The sequence below is a fragment of the Bombina bombina genome, chromosome 1, assembly GCF_027579735.1.
Source record: "Bombina bombina isolate aBomBom1 chromosome 1, aBomBom1.pri, whole genome shotgun sequence".
In the NCBI taxonomy this organism is placed as follows: Eukaryota; Metazoa; Chordata; class Amphibia; order Anura; family Bombinatoridae; genus Bombina; species Bombina bombina.
The window spans coordinates 546,854,023-546,876,083 of record NC_069499.1 but is presented as its reverse complement, the minus strand read 5'-3'; the positions used below and the strand labels follow the sequence as shown (position 1 = coordinate 546,876,083).

Below are 22,061 nucleotides of genomic sequence, written 5' to 3'. Positions count from 1 at the left end.
CAATAATTCACACAACTAACAATTAGATAAAGTGCATCGACTTCCGGTAGGCGTGGCAAGAAGGAACAGCAAGGCGCTCAAACGGCTCATCGAGCCGGTGCAAAAAGAAAGTTGCCAGAAAAGATTTGCCTAGACTACAGATTCCTTATTGTGGGGTGAAGCAAGCTCTGCCCGGGGAACGGCTTGCAGACAGGCAAGCAGAGTATCTGGAAGTCTCCATATAGCCACCCATTGGTCAGGCGGCACTGGTCCAGACATACGCTACAATTTCAGCAAGGTGCCGAAAGAAGAACCGGCAGGAAATAGACGGCGGGCTAACAAACTGCATGGTGGGACTCCAGGTGGCTGCAAATTATCGTAAATCCTTTTTAAAACAGCTGACCTGGCTCAGTCGCACGATGGTTGTGAGAGATCATGGCTGAAGTGGGACTCAGGTAATAAACAGTGAAGTGGTCCGGAGTCAAGGAAACCCGCGAAGAGACGTAAGTACAAATAAGAAAATTGGTGCAGTAAAACCGCAAGTAACATTAAAGGGACAGTCAACACCAGAATTTTTGTTGTTTTAAAAGATAGATAATCCTTTTATTACCTATTCCCCAGTTTTGCACAGCCACCACGTTATATTAATATACTTTTTACCTCTGTGATTACCTTGCATCTTCTGACAGCCCCCTGATCACATGACATTTTATTCATTATCTATTGACTTTCATTTTAGCCAATTAGTGCAGTGTCTGCCACAATTCACAGGCGTGCTCACAATGTTATCTATATGGCTTACAGGAACTAGCTCTCCCCTGTTGTGAAAAGCAAATACAAAAGCATGTGATTAGAGGCGGCCTTCAAGTGCTTAGAAATTATCATATGAGCCTTCCTAGGTTTAGCTTTCAACTAAGAATACCAAGAGAACAAAGCAAAATTAGTGATAAAAGTAAATTAGAAAGTTGTTTAAAATTACATGCCCTATTTGAAACATGAAAGTTTTTTTGGACTTTACTGTCCCTTTAAGAGTAATATGATTATGTTGATAGCGTGTGTCTGTGGTGAAGAGAGATAGAGCTGATGAATGGTATAACACTTAAGTGAAAGCGAGGAGTACACCAAAAGGCAAAAAACAAACCATTATTTTCTGGATGTTCACTAGTGTACACAAAGACCATAAAAGGAGTTAAGACGGCAGCACATAGTTTACACAAATCTGGATGGTCTGATACAGCCGAGGGTGTTGCTTTGTGCTATATGGTATTAAGTAACTGTGAGAAGTGTTAAAGTCAGTGTTGCTAGAGTGCCGCAACACAAAAGTGCAGAAAAGACATACCCTACTCCCTGTTATACATTAAGGTACACACAGGCCTGAAAAAGGTGCTAATAACTGCAATTTCTACCGGCAGTGTGTGTCTGCAGCAAAGAGTTATAGATATGATAGATGTTGCAGTGGACATTAAGTGACTGTGAAATATAAAAATCTGGGCTGAAAGAGAACTGCAATATAAAAAGGCAGAAAACAAACACCCATTTTCGGACCTTTACTATTGCACATAAAGAAGGAACTAAAAACGGCAGCATATAGTATGCATAAACCTGGATGGACTGGCACAGCCAAGGGCCCTGCAAATCGCCAAATGGCATTGAGTGACTGTGAGAGGTGTTAAGGGTGACGCTGTCAGAAACCAGCAGAAAGCACATACTCATTTTTTGACGCACATTAACGGATACAAAGGACAGGGAAAAAATAAAGTGCTAAATCAGCAATAGCAGCTGATATGGTTACATGTAGAGAATGAAATGGTCAAATCAACATAGAAGAACCTACAAGTGCACATAAAGGGCTCTATTTATCATTCATTTTAGAATTACGACTTTCAATTCTCCTATGAACTCGCTGCATCTCGCCCTTGCAAAGGCGCACATGTGCGCCAATATTTATCATTAAACCAGTAGTATTTTATCGCTGATTTCCATTGTCGAGATGCGGCGGATTATTGATAAATCTCGCCACAATTTTTTAAAATGCGCTTTATCATTAAAACAGCTTTCAATGTCTATTATTTCGAGCCAATAATGTTAATATCATTTTTTTTTATTTTTATCCTTTGTTTTTTAATAACTAATATAATACTTTTCTAAATTTTTTAATCCATTTGAATATTATACTTTTTTTTTATAAATTTTAAATCCATTTTAATATAATCTGCCTTGCATTACATCAATTTTACTTCCTCAATATTTATTTGAATTGACAAATATTCAATATTGTGTTTGTAAAATATTGATTTTTAAAATATATATATATATATATATATATATATATATATATATATATATATATATATATATATATATATATATATATATAAATGTATATTTTTTTTAGTTCATAGCTGACATGATCCAAGCCCCCTTGGCATGACCCACATGACTATTTCAAAAGTGTTTCTAGGGACAGTAAACTATTGCCATTGTACCTTTATTAATATTAATACAATTTTACATTTCTTTTCTGGTGAAATGTCTTTTTTGTAAATAATCTTATTTTAAACTAAACATAGTTCATATGCTAATTTCATGGCTGCCTCTTATCACAGGCTTTTGAAATATCTTTTCAAAAGAGTTTGAAATTACACGTTGGCCATATAGATAACACTCTGTTCAGGCACTGGGGTTACTACACAATGCTAATGCAAGAGAATAGATAATAATCAGTGATAGTCATGTCATCAGTGAGCTGGAAGAAGTCCAAGGTAACCACAGATTAAAAAAAAAAGTGTATTAATATAACTGAGTTGTTAATGCTAAACATTAAACTCACAAATAAAGTGAATATCAATCTTTTGCAAACAATAAAAAAATTAATTGTAGACTGTCCCTTATTCAATCTCATACATTGTTATATTGATTTCAGTGTTATGTTTCTAATAATTTATCTGGACACCAATACACGGTTAAACATAAATATTTTTTATCACAAAAATAAAATTTGGTCACATTATGAAAAATTAAATTGTATTGTTACATTTTTTCTATTTTAAGGCGCATTTCATGCAAACTTGAATAGTTTTCTTTAAGTCCTTTTTCAGCTTTCTTTAATATCTCCAATAACTGTTTCTTGTTAATCAATATGTTTTGATCTTCAGGTACTGTATAAAATAAAGAATAAGGTTATTCTTATGTATTTTTAAATCCATATATAAACACATGTCTGATATACTCACCCCAGTCATAATTAATGGTATCAGAGGAATCATTTGAACTATTTTCCTCATGCATCTCTCTGTCCACCTCTTCTTCTTGCATCACTGTATAAAATGAAATTTTAGATTTTACTCCACTTGTATAAATTAAAAATAATTCATTATCCTATTTTTTTTATTTCTTTCTCTATATATATCTATATATATATATATATATATATATATATATATATATATATATATATATATAATATTCGGTAGTACAATATTCTGTTATTACTAGAATTTTTCTAATATATTACTTACTATCTTCTAAATCGTCTTCCTGCACAAGCACTTGTTCTATTTCATAATCTTGTACCACTTCTTCTCTCTCCTCATTACTTCCCTCTCCATCTTGATGGTAATTCTCAACCTGAATTTCTGCATCATCTATGTATAACAAAACAAAGGTTTACATTTCAAATTAAATTAATTTTTTATTATAAATGCAATAAAAAGTAATAAAATTAAGTTAACCTTCCAAATTCGGATTCTGAAGTTCTTCCTCATTTGACTCATTTTCAATAATAGGCCTTGCCCTACGTTGTTGCCTTCTTATTACTTAAACACAAAAAATGTTCATTTTATTGCCAACATTGTATGGATCTATACAGTATATATATAAATTATTACAATTTATAAATACCTGGAATATCATTTCCCTCCCTGTCCATAAACACCCTTGGCAAGGGGTCAGATTCTCCACCAGAACTTGAGGAATTGTCATCAATTGGACAGATATCTCGGTGCTCTACGGTTTTTAACTATTTAAAAATGTAAACAAATTAGTTGCACTTTTCAGATTATATAATGTAAAGTCATATTTAATCTACAATTTAATAGAAAAGAAAAATTATTAATTTGTACATATCTTTTTGAAAAAGACCATATTTCCAATGTTAGAAATAGATTAGATAATCTTTCTAAAATTTTATTTTTTTCTAATCTCCTTAATACTAGGATGTGCACAACATACTTTCACACATTCTTTTCTTTTACAAACATCAAAACAAAGTTGGCTTATAATTCAGTATAAATAGATAAAAGAAAGAATCAGACATATTATAAAAACCGTGTCATTCTTCAAGGGAGACAGTGTCTACTGTTGAATCCAAAGATTTACATCACTATCTCTTTTTAAACTTGTAAAGTAGAGAACCCAAACAATGTAAGTTAATTAACTTTAGAAACAACACTCAAGATAACTGTGAAAGTAAAATTCTATTAAAATGTGTTAGCCAATCACAATAGACAAATGTACAGCCATAAATCACCAGACTCTGAGCATATCTAGAATTTCTTTTCTCTAAGTGATTTCTAGAGATACAATAAAATTATATAACACAATTAAATTTGATATTTTTATAAAATAAATGTGTTTTCCAATGCACATGTTATGAAATTGATAAAAATTCAAATGTTATACATACATTTCTGAGTAACATACATTGTAAAAATTAAATCTGGATTATGTCAAAGTCTTACATTTGCGCAGGTAACACCGGATAAGTGTCCTCAATTTAGATTGTCTCCTGTACAAATCATTGTAGCGTTTTAGGCATTGCTTTCTCGTCCTCCTCTGTCCAGATAAACGCCTCACTCTTCTTACCATTTCACAGAGAATATTATTTCTCCTATCCTGGTCCAAGGTGTAAATTCCCCTTCTTTTTTTTGGAAAATATTTTTCCATTGTATATGAAATTATCAATAGTTCACCTATAGAGAATTTCCTAGATCTTGCCATCTTGCTGTGCTGATTTCTATTTCTAGGGTGTAGCCAAGTAACGGAACTAATTTCTATATAAAAATGCGCAATTACAAGTAATAAAATAATCCAATATTTTAAATCAATATTGATATAGATTGGTATTTGTATAAGTTTCAATCTATGTTTCAATATGTATTATAAACTTTTATTAACTTTTAGTTACATCCTAAGCTTTATAATCTTTATTGTATCAATTGTCTCTAATAGTTTCTAAGCAAACCTTAACTTTTTACCGTATTGCAACAAATGTATTTTTTTATGCTAGTATCCATCAAATATAACAATTGTTACTTTAACAGACAAAACTAACATGTAATAAGAATTTATATAAATATTATTCAAATTACAATAATTGCACATAACCAAACACATGACCGTTATTCATTTAAATTTTTTTTTATTTATAAATACTAATGCGACATAGGGATCTTTCCAGAAAAATAAAGTTCACGCCCTTTTCTCGCAACCTTTATGCACAAATTCTTTAAATTAGCTTGTAACTTTAATTTAAGTTTAGTTAAATTGTGGATACCATTTTGCGCACTTTAACTACTCATTTTTAAGATGGCATCATTGCAAGCAGGAAAGACAAAAAGTGGGAGAAGTGTGATGTTCACCCATCGTCAAAATTGTATTTTGGTGGAACAAGTGGTGGAACATTATGAGGAGATAATCGGCTACCAGGCAAGAACTGTTAACCCACAGAGAAAGCGGGCAATATGGACCCAAATCAGCGCATCTGTGTCTTCAGAAGGTAGCTTTCCGAAGGATGTAAGGGCATGTCGTAAGAGGGTTAACGACATTAGAAAGAACATAAAAAAAAAAAGGTATGCCAAGCAAAACAATCGGCTAAAGCAACAGGTGGAGGGCCAGGATACAGGGCGGAATTGACTGATTTCGAACAAATTCTCTATGCCAGGATGGGGGATGCAGTTGTGGTCGGCCTGGATGTTCCTGGAGACACAATGGACTTTAGAGGTAAAATGTTTTTTTTTATTTCTTTGTTTATTTTTGGTTGGGGGGTGTTCTTACATTTGTAGGTATATTGTGAATTGATAAATTTTTATTTATATTGAAGAACAACATGAGGATGTCTGTGGGGAAGAGGAGGTAAATGCACAGGAGGACCAACCTTTTGTCCATGAAACCACGTCTCAGGAACCTCAAGCTTCAACTTCCCAAACAAATAGAGATCGAGAAGAAAGCGCATGTAAGCAATATAAAAAATAAATTATATGTGTATATCATATCGTTAGTTTGTCAGAGGCTTTTCAAGTGCTGTTGAGATAGCAAGATGGATAACACAGGAGGGAAGAGAGATAGAAAGGAGGGGATAGAGATAGAAGGTGAGAGAGAGAGAGATCTCAAAAGAGAGGTGTGGGTGATGGAGAGAAAAAGAAAATGGTAGATAGAGAGAAAAAAGAGACTTCGCAGTGTTTGGAGATCGAGATCACAAAACATAGGGTTAGAGGGGTGGGTGATGTATAGAGCTATGGGTGTGACTACTGTAATACCATAAATTGCCCTTTTGAACGGGCATAATGAAAAGCAATATTAAGCACAAATAAATAACCAAACAAAATATATATTAACATAATTATATAAATATAATGAACCTTGTAACGGAATTTAATTTGTAATCAAGCAAACAATGTTTGTATGGGTATTGAAATTCTTCGATGTTTAAAATATTTTTAAATGAACGCATGTGTACATTGAAATCTCAAAAATTGAAAATATAGTTTGTTAACCCTTTTATTTCTCAACAGGTGTTAGAGCATTGCTTCAAACTATGCAAGATAGTTCAATTGCATTATATGATGGTATGTATGGAAATGGTAAATTTTAAAGGTTAGATATGGTTGTTTTTATTTTATTTAATTTTTTTTTTAATTTTATTTTTGTTTTTGAAGAACAGGTCGAATTGACACTGCAACCACTAGTCGAGGACACCATCAATCAAGACGATGATGATGAGACACAAATACATGGTCACACACAGGAGGGACCAACATCACCTGATTTAAATACACCTGCTGCAAGTCTAATGGTCAACGAATCTGACATTGATGAAACAGCAGAAGAAGTCAGACAACCTCCAATCACAGAGCGAACAAATGACATACAGGCACTGACAGATATGGCATCCTCATTTAGACAGGAACAAAGTGCTTTTTTTAAGGAACTCATTGAATTACAGAAACAAAGGAACAATATTCTGAAACGTGATTCAGAAATAAAAAGTGAATATTAAAACAAAATTAGAAATTATGAATCGGAGATCTCAGAATTGATACACAGAATCCAAAAAATTAAGTGTATATATTTTCTGGTTTTTAAATTTCTTTCATGTAATTAGCAAGAGTCCATGAGCTAGTGACGTATGGGATATACATTCCTACCAGGAGGGGCAAAGTTTCCCAAACCTCAAAATGCCTATAAATACACCCCTCACCACACCCACAATTCAGTTTTACAAACTTTGCCTCCGATGGAGGTGGTGAAGTAAGTTTGTGCTAGATTCTACGTTGATATGCACTCCGCAGCAAGTTGGAGCCCGGTTTTCCTCTCAGCGTGCAGTGAATGTCAGAGGGATGTGAGGAGAGTATTGCCTATTTGAATGCAGTGATCTCCTTCTAAGGGGTCTATTTCATAGGTTCTCTGTTATCGGTCGTAGAGATTCATCTCTTACCTCCCTTTTCAGATCGACGATATACTCTTATATATACCATTACCTCTGCTGATTCTCGTTTCAGTACTGGTTTGGCTATCTGCTATATGTAGATGAGTGTCCTGGGGTAAGTAAGTCTTATTTTCTGTGACACTCCTAGCTATGGTTGGGCACTTTGTTTATAAAGTTCTAAATATATGTATTCAAACATTTATTTGCCTTGACTCAGAATGTTCAACTTTCCTTATTTTCAGACAGTCAGTTTCATATTTGGGATAATGCATTTTAATTTAACATTTTTCTTACCTTAAAATTTGACTTTTTCCCTGTGGGCTGTTAGGCTCGCGGGGGCTGAAAATGCGTCATTCTTGGCGCGGACTTTTTTGGCGCAAAAATTCTATTTCCGTTTCCGGCGTCATACGTGTCGCCGGAAGTTGCGTCATTTTTTTGACGTTATTTTGCGCCAAAAATGTCGGCGTTCCGGATGTGGCGTCATTTTTGGCGCCAAAAAGCATTTAGGCGCCAAATAATGTGGGCGTCTTATTTGGCGCGAAAAAATATGGGCGTCACTTTTGTCTCCACATTATTTAAGTCTCATTTTTTATTGCTTCTGGTTGCTAGAAGCTTGTTCTTTGGCATTTTTTCCCATTCCTGAAACTGTCATTTAAGGAATTTGATCAATTTTGCTTTATATGTTGTTTTTTCTCTTACATATTGCAAGATGTCTCACGTTGCATCTGAGTCAGAAGATACTACAGGAAAATCGCTGTCAAGTGCTGAATCTACCAAAGCTAAGTGTATCTGCTGTAAACTTTTGGTAGCTATTCCTCCAGCTGTTGTTTGTATTGATTGTCATGACAAACTTGTTAAAGCAGATAATATTTCCTTTAGTAAAGTACCATTGCCTGTTGCAGTTCCTTCAACATCTAAGGTGCAGAATGTTCCTGATAATATAAGAGATTTTGTTTCTGAATCCATAAAGAAGGCTATGTCTGTTATTTCTCCTTCTAGTAAACGTAAAAAATCTTTTAAAACTTCTCTCCCTACAGATGAATTTTTAAATGAACATCATCATTCTGATTCTGATGATTCCTCTGGTTCAGAGGATTCTGTCTCAGAGGTTGATGCTGATAAATCTTCATATTTATTTAAAATGGAATTTATTCGTTCTTTACTTAAAGAAGTACTAATTGCTTTAGAAATAGAGGATTCTGGTCCTCTTGATACTAATTCTAAACGTTTAGATAAGGTATTTAAAGCTCCTGTGGTTATTCCAGAAGTTTTTCCTGTTCCTAATGCTATTTCTGCAGTAATTTCCAAAGAATGGGATAATTTGGGTAATTCATTTACTCCTAAACGTTTTAAGCAATTATATCCTGTGCCGTCTGACAGATTAGAATTTTGGGACAAGATCCCTAAAGTTGATGGGGCTATTTCTACCCTTGCTAAACGTACTACTATTCCTACGTCAGATGGTACTTCGTTTAAGGATCCTCTAGATAGGAAAATTGAGTCCTTTCTAAGAAAAGCTTATCTGTGTTCAGGTAATCTTCTTAGACCTGCTATATCTTTGGCTGATGTTGCTGCAGCTTCAACTTTTTGGTTGGAAACTTTAGCGCAACAAGTAACACATCGTGATTCTCATGATATTATTCTTCTTCTTCAGCATGCTAATAATTTTATCTGTGATGCCATTTTTGATATTATCAGAGTTGATGTCAGGTTTATGTCTCTAGCTATTTTAGCTAGAAGAGATTTATGGCTTAAAACTTGGAATGCTGATATGGCTTCTAAATCAACTTTACTTTCCATTTCTTTCCAGGGTAACAAATTATTTGGTTCTCAGTTGGATTCCATTATTTCAACTGTTACTGGTGGGAAAGGAACTTTTTTACCACAGGATAAAAAATCTAAAGGTAAAAACAGGGCTAATAATCGTTTTCGTTCCTTTCATTTCAACAAAGAACAAAAGCCTGATCCTTCATCCTCAGGAGCAGTTTCAGTTTGGAGACCATCTCCAGTCTGGAATAAATCCAAGCCAGCTAGAAAGGCAAAGCCTGCTTCTAAGTCCACATGAAGGTGCGGCCCTCATTCCAGCTCAGCTGGTAGGGGGCAGGTTACGTTTTTTCAAGGAAATTTGGATCAATTCTGTTCACAATCTTTGGATTCAGAGCATTGTTTCAGAAGGGTACAGAATTGGTTTCAAGTTGAGACCTCTTGCAAAGAGATTTTTTCTTTCCCGTGTCCCAGTAAATCCAGTAAAAGCTCAAGCATTTCTGAAATGTGTTTCAGATCTAGAGTTGACTGGAGTAATTATGCCAGTTCCAGTTCCGGAACAGGGGATGGGGTTTTATTCAAATCTCTTCATTGTACCAAAGAAGGAGAATTCCTTCAGACCAGTTCTGGATCTAAAAATATTGAATCGTTATGTAAGGATACCAACGTTCAAAATGGTAACTGTAAGGACTATCTTACCTTTTGTTCAGCAAGGGAATTATATGTCCACAATAGATTTACAGGATGCATATCTGCATATTCCGATTCATTCAGATCATTATCAGTTCCTGAGATTCTCGTTTCTGGACAAGCATTACCAGTTTGTGGCTCTGCCGTTTGGCCTAGCTACAGCTCCAAGAATTTTTACAAAGGTTCTCGGTGCCCTGCTGTCTGTAATCAGAGAACAGGGTATTGTGGTATTTCCTTATTTGGACGATATCTTGGTACTTGCTCAGTCTTTTCATTTAGCAGAATCTCATACGAATCGACTTGTGTTGTTTCTTCAAGATCATGGTTGGAGGATCAATTTACCAAAAAGTTCTTTGATTCCTCAGACAAGGGTAACCTTTCTGGGTTTCCAGATGGATTCAGTGTCCATGACTCTGTCTTTAACAGACAAGAGACGTCTAAAGTTGATTACAGCTTGTCGAAACCTTCAGTCACAATCATTCCCTTCGGTAGCCTTATGCATGGAAATTCTAGGTCTTATGACTGCTGCATCGGACGCGATCCCCTTTGCTCGTTTTCACATGCGACCTCTTCAGCTCTGTATGCTGAAGCAATGGTGCAAGGATTACACGAAGATATCTCAATTAATATCTTTAAAACCGATTGTTCGACACTCTCTAACATGGTGGACAGATCACCATCGTTTAATTCAGGGGGCTTCTTTTGTGCTTCCGACCTGGACTGTAATTTCAACAGATGCAAGTCTCACAGGTTGGGGAGCTGTGTGGGGATCTCTGACGGCACAAGGAGTTTGGGAATCTCAGGAGGTGAGATTACCGATCAATATTTTGGAACTCCGTGCAATTTTCAGAGCTCTTCAGTTTTGGCCTCTTCTGAAGAGAGAATCGTTCATTTGTTTTCAGACAGACAATGTCACAACTGTGGCATACATCAATCATCAAGGAGGGACTCACAGTCCTCTGGCTATGAAAGAAGTATCTCGATTTTTGGTTTGGGCGGAATCCAGCTCCTGTCTAATCTCTGCGGTTCATATCCCAGGTGTAGACAATTGGGAAGCGGATTATCTCAGTCGCCAAACGTTGCATCCGGGCGAATGGTCTCTTCACCCAGAGGTATTTCTTCAGATTGTTCAAATGTGGGAACTTCCAGATATAGATCTGATGGCGTCCCATCTAAACAAGAAACTTCCCAGGTATCTGTCCAGATCCCGGGATCCTCAGGCGGAGGCAGTGGATGCATTATCACTTCCTTGGAAGTATCATCCTGCCTATATCTTTCCGCCTCTAGTTCTTCTTCCAAGAGTAATCTCCAAGATTCTGAAGGAATACTCGTTTGTTCTGCTGGTAGCTCCGGCATGGCCTCACAGGTTTTGGTTTTGGTATGCGGATCTTGTCCGGATGGCCTCTTGCCAACCGTGGACTCTTCCGTTAAGACCAGACCTTCTGTCACAAGGTCCTTTTTTCCATCAGGATCTGAAATCCTTAAATTTAAAGGTATGGAGATTGAACGCTTGATTCTTGGTCAAAGAGGTTTCTCTGACTCTGTGATTAATACTATGTTACAGGCTCGTAAATCTGTATCTCGAGAGATATATTATAGAGTCTGGAAGACTTATATTTCTTGGTGTATTTCTCATCATTTTTCCTGGCATTCTTTTAGAATACCGAGAATTTTACAGTTCCTTCAGGATGGTTTAGATAAGGGTTTGTCCGCAAGTTCTTTGAAAGGACAAATCTCTGCTCTTTCTGTTCTTTTTCACAGAAAGATTGCTATTCTTCCTGATATTCATTGTTTTGTACAAGCTTTGGTTCGTATAAAACCTGTCATTAAGTCAATTTCTCCTCCTTGGAGTTTGAATTTGGTTCTGGGAGCTCTTCAAGCTCCTCCGTTTGAACCTATGCATTCATTGGACATTAAATTACTTTCTTGCAAAGTTTTGTTCCTTTTGGCCATCTCTTCTGCCAGAAGAGTTTCTGAATTATCTGCTCTTTCTTGTGAGTCTCCTTTTCTGATTTTTCATCAGAATAAGGCGGTGTTGCGAACTTCTTTTGAATTTTTACCTAAAGTTGTGAATTCCAACAACATTAGTAGAGAAATTGTGGTTCCTTCATTATGTCCTAATCCTAAGAATTCTAAGGAGAAATCGTTGCATTCTTTGGATGTTGTTAGAGCTTTGAAATATTATGTTGAAGCTACGAAATCTTTTCGTAAGACTTCTAGTCTATTTGTTATCTTTTCCGGTTCTAGAAAAGGCCAGAAAGCTTCTGCCATTTCTTTGGCATCTTGGTTGAAATCTTTAATTCATCTTGCCTATGTTGAGTCGGGTAAAACTCCGCCTCAGAGAATTACAGCTCATTCTACTAGGTCAGTTTCTACTTCCTGGGCGTTTAGGAATGAAGCTTCGGTTGACCAGATCTGCAAAGCAGCAACTTGGTCCTCTTTGCATACTTTTACTAAATTCTACCATTTTGATGTATTTTCTTCTTCTGAAGCAGTTTTTGGTAGAAAAGTACTTCAGGCAGCGGTTTCAGTTTGAATCTTCTGCTTATGTTTTTCGTTAAACTTTATTTTGGGTGTGGATTATTTTCAGCAGGAATTGGCTGTCTTTATTTTATCCCTCCCTCTCTAGTGACTCTTGTGTGGAAAGATCCACATCTTGGGTAGTCATTATCCCATACGTCACTAGCTCATGGACTCTTGCTAATTACATGAAAGAAAACATAATTTATGTAAGAACTTACCTGATAAATTCATTTCTTTCATATTAGCAAGAGTCCATGAGGCCCGCCCTTTTTTGTGGTGGTTATGATTTTGTATAAAGCACAATTATTCCAATTCCTTATTTTATATGCTTTCGCACTTTTTTATCACCCCACTTCTTGGCTATTCGTTAAACTGAATTGTGGGTGTGGTGAGGGGTGTATTTATAGGCATTTTGAGGTTTGGGAAACTTTACCCCTCCTGGTAGGAATGTATATCCCATACGTCACTAGCTCATGGACTCTTGCTAATATGAAAGAAATGAATTTATCAGGTAAGTTCTTACATAAATTATGTTTTTGTTGTGATTTACATTTATTTTCGCTTTGTTTGTTTTAAAGTTTGTATTATTCATATTTATATATAGTTTGTTTTGGTTATATTTTCATTAAAGATATTTATCCCTTAATAAAAGAAACGATTTTTGATAAATAAGCAAAAGTTTTATTTTTTCAAATGGGTGGAGTTAACTTCAATATCAAAGACTTGTGTACATTTCTTATAAAAGAATTCAAACTCAGGGTGATGACATGTATTCTGAAAAAAAAAAAAAAATATTAGTAATTCAAATACAGAAAATTTAATAAAATAATACACAATGCTAAATAGTTTGCAATAATACTTACATGAAAAATATCTTTCAATAATTTCCAATCAATTTTGTACACCTGCCCTTGTAGTGTGTCTGCCTATAATTTCTTGAGGGATATAAGTGTCATCTGTGGGATCATTGGGACACTCCTCCTCTAAATTGCCTTGGGAAATTGCAATGTTGTGCAACATGCATGCAACTAGAATTATATCATTACATTTTTCAGGCGAATATTGAAGTGCTCCTCCAGACCTATCCAAAACTCTGAAACGCATTTTTAAAACCCCAAAAGTTCTTTCGATAGCACTTCTTGTGCTACGGTGGGATTAATTAAATTTAATTTCTCCTCTGGTATGTGGCATTGGGACAGGTGTCAACAGCCAAGTTCGGCACGGATAACCACTATCACCTATTTTTTAAAATGGAAAAATTGATTAGAGATTATAAATAATTTAAACATTACAATTAATCATAATTCATATATATTTATGACATGTATAAAGTGCAAATCAGAAAAAAACTTCCAAAAAATACAGAGAACTGATTGCATTATAATTAGATTATATGGAAATAAGTTCATATTTACCTAATAGCCAACCGTGTGGCATGTTGCCCTGTTCAAAAGCAGAAAATAGTGCAGATTGTTTTAGGATGTGGAAATCGTGACATGATCCAGGAACCTGTTCCTATATTGCTCCTCCCTTAGGGATGGTGGTCTAAGAGCAATATGGGTGCAATCTATAGCACCAAGAACATTGGGCATACCGGCTACTTGGTAAAAGTTGGACTTCACTGTATGCCATTCATGCACATTCCTAGGAACATAAATAAATTTAGAAAGATGTTTTAGAATTGCTTTTAAAACAATTGTTAAATGGCGGCAAAATGAAGGCTGACTCATGCCCACAACATCACTGGATACAGCCTGAAAAGATCCGGTTGCCAAAAAATGTAAAACTGCCAGTAATTTCAAAAGTCCAGGTATTGCCCTTGTTCTTCTGGTTCGGGGATCAATGTCATTTTTAATCAGAAAATATAGATTCAAAATGCTTTCTCGGTTTATCCTGAATTTGCGCTTAATTTCACGATCGGATAATGCCTCAAGTCCACTACGGGGCAAAAACAATCGAGGAACTCTTTGCCGTCTCTGGAACATTTTTCCATCATTTTCACGATTTTCATGGGACTGAGCAAGAGAAATAGCGGCCAAAATAAAAAAAAACTCCATCTTCTATGAATAAAATATGGGAGAAAATTCAAAGTTCTCCTACTGGGTTATGGAGTATTTTCACGGTCGGATTTATAGGAGAATTATAGGTTCTCCTTTGGCGCAAAATAATGATAAATATGATTTTCTGCAATTTGTTGGGAGTATTTCTAAAAATACGACTGAAATCCATGGTTTTTTGGCTGTATTTGGCGCACCTTGGCGAGAGCGAAAAACTGGTCGCATTTTTAGGTCGTATTACAGCTTATTTTGGGCGTAAAATGTGTTGATAAATAGGAGAATAAATCCGACAGAGTAATTATAGGCGCAAAAGTAGGAGAATTATGATGATAAATAGAGCCCTAAGTGTACAAAGAAACATTATTTGGTGGACTTTAATGGACAAAGTTTAAAAAGCTAGCTGGATATCTAGTAGAGATATACAGAAGATACAGTTTGTTTAAAGATAGACACTTATCCTCCAGAAAGGCTCTGGGGTGTCGTAAAGCTGCTAAAAAAAAATAAAAATGTTGTGCTTTTTCTCTTGGATAGAATTTTTCTGGCTAGATATCAGAAGTATTTACATAATGTGGCAATGTTAGAATGGTCAGGAGAAGTTGATTGTTAATAGTAGAAGGCATTTGGAGTAAAATGTTTATTTAAGACATATATCCATAACAAAGAAAGATAAACTAAGAGATAACAGAAGGCATTGCTATATTTACAATTATGATTCTGACACTATAGATTGTGAACAAGAGGTTAATTTTCTTTTTCTCTCCTTTTTTTTTTTTTTGTTGTTGCACACAGACACATATAGAAATGATAAGGTAGTTTCAATACCAGAAAGGTAGTTGGGAAGGGATTGAGGTCACAGGTTGAAAGGAATCACTTAAAAACTGATTAAAGGTGTAGAAATGGCACAATTATTATATTCTAGAGAGTGAGCACCCTATAAAGTCTAATAAGTTAGTTACACAGGAACTGAGATTACAAGTGGAAAAGCTATTGCTTGAAAATTTATAAGAGGTTTGTATAGGTTATAATCGCTATATTAAAGAGAATAGGCACGGTAATTACTGGTGGGAGAAAAGGGATTGAATAAATATTGAGTATATCCACGGTTAAAAGAGGAAAAGAAAGGGGGGGAGGAAAGTTACCCTTGTATATGGATAAGTACATCACAAACATGAGAAACAGATCACCCAATATGCCGGTTAAAAGAGATAAAAAACTGAAATCGTTACAGGAAAGTATTGTAGAAGTAGACTCAGAAAGCATGGGGAAAAGTTCAGAGGTACAGTTAACAATAAACCAATTAGCAGATCTGATCCTACCACAATTCGAGATTATAAAGAGTGAGATAGCTGATCTCTCGCAAGAGGTTAAACAGTTTTCAATTAGAATGACAGAAGTTGAAGGCAGGGTCTCTGATCTGGAGGATAAAATGGATACACAAGATAAAGACGTAAGATTATATGCAGATCAGATCAAGACACTACAATTGAAAGTAGAAGATCTGGAAGATAGATCTCGACGTAGTAACGTTAGAGTAGTGGGCCTACCAGAGACCAGGGAATATACAGATCTATTAAGATTCGGAGAAGTAACTTTGCCAAATTTATTAGGAATACAGATAACTGAGGGAAAAATGCAAGTTGAGAGAGCACACAGACTTGGTAACATTAGAGAACATCTGGAGGGGATCTTATATTTTCAAGATAAGATCAACTTAATGAGGCAGTATAGAAAAACACAACCATTAAAGTGATGGTAAACTCTCCCCTTTTTAAAATCAGATCTGGAATGTAAGCGCTATTTTAGAAGGAGTTTTATTCATCATGTGCAATGAAGATGCGCTATAACTTAGTTATTAATATAGATATGAAATTCAAATACCCCACGTTACACCACCCACTTCAAAATTCAATTTTCCTGTCAGCTAAATGATTGAATTACTCTCCAATCAATGCTCTAGCTACAACAAAACTCTAGCTACAACAAAAGTGCCATATGGGGAGAGCGCTGATTGGACAAAAATTCAAACTTTTGAAGTGGGTGGAGGAGCATGCAGTATTTGAATTTCATATCTATATTAAAAAGCATGTTATACTGCATCTTCATTACAGCTAATGAATTAAACTCCATCTAAAATAGCGCTTACATTCCAAATCTGATTTTAAAAAGGGGAGAGTTTACCATCACTTTAATAATAGAACAGAAACAAGTATACCTATTCCAGGATTTTTCCCTGGAAACATCTGCCAAACGTAAAGCTATGGCGCCATATTGTACAGGCCTGATCAAAGCAGGGCTGAAAGCAATGATGAAATATCCTGCAAAAATAACAGTACTCAGTATGGAGGGCACCATAGCTTTAAATTCGGTAAATGAAGCCAAAGCCTTTTGTAATGAAAATAACATTGCAATATGAAACTACAGTAAAAACAAAGAACTGTTTTACAGGATGCCACTAGTAGTGAAAAAAAATTTCTTTCCCTTTTTTTTTCCCCCTCTCTCTCTCCCTCTCTCATTTCCCCTTCTTAATCTACTTCCCTCTTCCGCCAGCGATATTTAATTTTTATTTTTTTTAAATGGCTAGAATGACCACACCATTAAAAATAATGTCATGGAACGTAGGGGGAATTACTTCCCCCGCTAAACGCAAAAATGTCCTTAAAATGATCAAAAAAGGTTCACCCAACATATGCTTACAAGAACTTCATTTAAAAGGGCCCTAGATAGAAAAGCTGAAAACAAATTGGATAGCGGAGATCATATCCACACCATGCAATAAGCGTAAGAAAGGAGTAGCTGTATTCTTCAATAAAAATGTGGGATATAAAATTATAAGACAAGAACTGGACCCTGAAGGGAGATATATAACTGTACAAATAAAAATAGAGAATACACTGTGGACCCTATGTAATATTTATGGGCCAAATGGACAAGAAACAATTAGATAAAAGTGGCTTTAACCTTGTCTCTTCAGAGTGTAAATTCAGATATTAGAGCCCAAAGACAGAATTAGATTATATGTTTAATAACAAGACAAATGCAGGTTACACAGTGCCAAATTACAAAAACAGAAGACAAAAAGAACAAGAATAAATGCAAAGATGCAGTTCTTTGAATTAAAATTGGAACTTAAACTAAACATGACGCCTACACTTTGCACATGTTACCAAGCTTCAATAGGTATGTGTGAGAACTTCCTTCTGATGTTACTCTTTCTGTTTCAAGCAAGTTCTGAATAATTTTTCTTTAACATTCAATTATCTGTCTTCCTTTGTTCTTGTTAAGACCATAGCCCTTTGGGTAAATTTACAATCATCTAAAAACTTCTTGCAAGTCCTTAAACCGTGTTACCAAGAGACAGCAGGCACCAGGAGGAGGGGGTGGTCTTAAGGATCACTGCATACCTTAACAAATACAGATGTTACACAAAGAGAACATTTCAGATTAACCATAGCAATGCTGAGATACCATACCACCTCTTCTGGATATCTATTCCATGTATTGACTACTCATTGCCAGTGTATCAGGACAAAACAATTGAATATTAACATTTTATTACTTATATCCTCTACACCCCACTGGGATTGTATTTTTTTCTGTTTTACATAGATTGGCGATAGCCCATACATAGTGACATTCAATTAAAAAAAAAATATATATATATTAACTTTCCAATGTACTTCCATTATCTAATTTGCTTCATTCTCATTTGTTGAAAGCATATTTAAATATGCTCAGGAGCTGATTAGTGACTGCAGATGCCTCGAGTGATTAGCTCACCCATGTGCATTGCTATTTTTTTTCATCGAAGGATAGCTGAAGAATGAAGCCAATTCATGTCCCTTTCAGTATACGTAGGGATACCACAGGCTAAATTAGCTTTTCTAAATGCAGATATAGGGGTAAAGGAACTACTTGTAAACAATTGAATACACTCCAGCAGGTTAACTGGATCAAATTAAAGGGTAAACTGTCAGTTTAAGCAATGTGCTTATGTGTGTATATATAGCAATCTTATACAGAGAAACTTTACTGCCATAGAGTGCTAAAGACGTGCACACTCCTGAGCTCAGCCTACTTCAGTTTACAATAAACTATCATATTTGCTTTGTTGAAGTGTAATACTGTTTAAAACTACACACTATCTGAATCATGTAAAATGTATTTTTGACTTTACTTTGCCTTTAAAGGGACAGTCAAGTCCAAAAAAAACTTTCATGTTTCAAATAGGGCATGTAATTTTAAACAACTTTCCAATTTACTTTTATCACCAATTTTGCTTTGTTCTTTTAATATTCTTAGTTGAAAGCTAGACCTAGGAAGGCTCATATGATAATTTCTATGCCCTTGAAGGCCGCCTCTATAATCACATGCTTTTGTACTTGCTTTTCACAGCAGGGGAGAGCTAGTTCAGGTAAACCCTATAGATAACATTGTGAGCACGTCTGTGGATTGTGGCAGACACTGCACTAATTGGCTAAAATGAAAGTCAATAGATAATAAATAAAATGTCATGTGATCAGGGGGCTGTCAGAAGATGCTTAGATACAAGGTAATCACAGAGGTTAAAAGTATATTAATATAACTGTTGTTTATGCAAAACTGGGGAATGGGTAATAAAGGGATTATCTATCTTTCAAAACAACAACAATTCTGGTGTTGACTGTCCCTTTAAAACAGATGTAAATACATTTTCAGTGTTATTACAAAAAGCAAAATATTAAATCTGCATTATACTTTAAAGGGGCATGAAACCCAAAAGGTTTTTTTCATGTTTCAGAAAGAACATACAACTTTATTCCTAAAATATGTTGAGTCCACAACGTCCTCAATTACTATTGGGAATATCACTCCTGGCCAGCAGGAGGAGGCAAAGAGCACCATAGCAAAGCTATTAAGTATCACTTCTCATACCTCAATCCCCAGTCATTCTCTTTGGTGCATGGAGGATTTCTTCAAGCAAGATTTTTAACTGGTTGAAAGCCGGAGTAGGTTTACTCTGATCTTTCCCTTTCTCCACGTTAGTCTCTTCAGTAGGACAGTGGTGGCTTTAAAACAGTTAGGAACTTGTAAGGTGGGCCTTGCTGCGTTTTCCTAACATGTTTGCTGCCCATGGTACAGAAAGCCAGAGTAGGTTTACTCTGTTCTTTTCTTTTTTTAAGACACAATGAGTCTACAGATCATCTTAATTACTAATGGGATATTCACCTCCTGGTCAGCAGGAGGAGGCAAAGAGTACCACAGCAGAGCTGTTAAATAGTTCCTCCCATCCCTATTATGATACTAATAGGGATATTATTGTAAACCAAATACAAAGTGGTAAAGAAAGGGTAAAAACACCTGCCATTATAGTCCAAAAATATTCTTTAGCTTAGAATAAATATTACCATTTAGTTGGAAATAAATGTATTATAAGGCTATAAACCATAGATATTTATCCAAGTTCGTCTATAGTAAAGTTTAAAATACTGTGGGACAAATTTAATGATATCACAGTATTAAAGTATAAATACAAACGACAAGAAAATGGTTAGCATATTTCTTTCCCTACAGTATATGAATACTCGTTATTCTATTAATGGGATTATCATATAAAGCCCCCATACAACATAAGGAAAACAAAAGAATATTACCCATAGCAAGATATGGGATAGAATATAAAATGGAATAAAGAAATGAAGCAAACAATTCCAAATACAATTAAGATGGAAATAACAGAAAGAAATATACAATATGTCAAATAACCCACACTGATACATATGTAACAATTTATTACAGAACTGATATGGTACAGAATGAATATAATGTATACATTTACACATTGAACATGATTTAACATCCATTAAATATGAAGTGAAGATAGGAGTTTTTTCTTTCCTAGAACGCCTATAAAATGAGAATCTTACTGGCTCAAAACATAACGTTGAAAGGAACATCAGAGATTCTTCCCCTTTCGACTACCGGTTTCCCGATTGGCCCTCCAAAGTCACGAGGTACAAACAAGGTACGTGACTGGGTAGAAGGGATCCACCGGGAATTTTGACCGCCATACAGCGAAGATGCTGAAATACAACTGAACGCAGCCCTTCCATAACCCAGGGAGAGGAGGTGTTTAAGCCATCGGAGGTCCAGTAAGGGGTAAACTTCAACTAGAGACATTGTTTAATTTGACTTTGTAGAGGAATTGTATTCTTTAACATAAGGATCAGCACAATACAAACTAACTCTATCACAAAGTGACATAAGGAATAGGAATAAAGATCGATCACATCTTGCAATACTTTTTATCCTTTTGTGCATGCACGGAGCAATTTTTTATATTTTTTTTGCAAATTTTGAACTTTGAACAGAGATATAATTGTGGCCACAATTTAAAAGACAAAGAACTTTTAACCCCTTAAGGACACGGCCATTTTTCAATTTCTTTCCCTTAAGGACCAGGGCTATTTTTACATTTCTGCGGTGTTTGTGTTTAGCTGTAATTTTCCTCTTACTCGTTTACTGTACCCACACATATTATATACCGTTTTTCTCGCCACTAAATGGACTTTCTAAAGATACCATTATTTTCATCATATCTTATAATTTACTATTAAAAATATTATAAAATATGAGGAAAAAATGGAAAAAAACACACTTTTTCTAACTTTGACCCCCAAAATCTGTTACACATCTACAACCACCAAAAAACAACCATGCTAAATAGTTTCTAAAATTTGTCCTGAGTTTAGAAATAGCCAATGTTTACATCTTCTTTGCTTTTTTTGCAAGTTATAGGGCCATAAATACAAGTAGCACTTTGCTATTTCAAAACCACTTTTTTTCAAAATGAGCGCTAGTTACATTGGAACCCTGATATCTGTCGGGAATACCTAAATATCCCTTGACATGTATATATATTTTTTTAGAAGACATCCCAAAGTATTGATCTAGGCCCATTTTGGTATATTTCATGCCACCATTTAACCGCCAAATGCGATCAAATAAAAAAAAATGGTAACTTTTTCACAAACTTTAGGTTTCTCACAGAAATTATTTACAAACAACTTGTGCAATTATGGCATAAATGGTTGTAAGTGCTTCTCTGGGATCCCCTTTGTTCAGAAATAGCAGACTTATATGGCTTTGGCGTTGCTTTTTGGTAATTAGAAGGCTGCTAAATGCCACTGCGCGCCACACGTGTTTTATGCCCAGCAGTGAAGGGGTTAATTAGGGAGCATGTAGGGAGCTTGTAGAGTTAATTTTAGCTTTAGTGTAGTGTAGTAGACAACCCAAAGTATTGATCTAGGCCCATTTTGGTAAATTTAATGCCACCATTTCACCGCCAAATGCGATCAAATTTAAAA

General features: G+C 35.3%; 1 long non-coding RNA gene across 1 annotated transcript; it reads right to left on the bottom strand.

Moving 5' to 3' along the window:
* Window positions 1-13,319: 13,319 nt before the first annotated feature.
* On the bottom strand, window positions 13,320-13,798 carry LOC128638804 (uncharacterized). Its single transcript, XR_008399122.1, has 2 exons — window positions 13,525-13,798; window positions 13,320-13,435 (listed from the first exon to the last, which is right to left on the bottom strand). It is a non-coding gene; the product is annotated as an uncharacterized LOC128638804 (long non-coding RNA).
* Window positions 13,799-22,061: the final 8,263 nt, after the last annotated feature.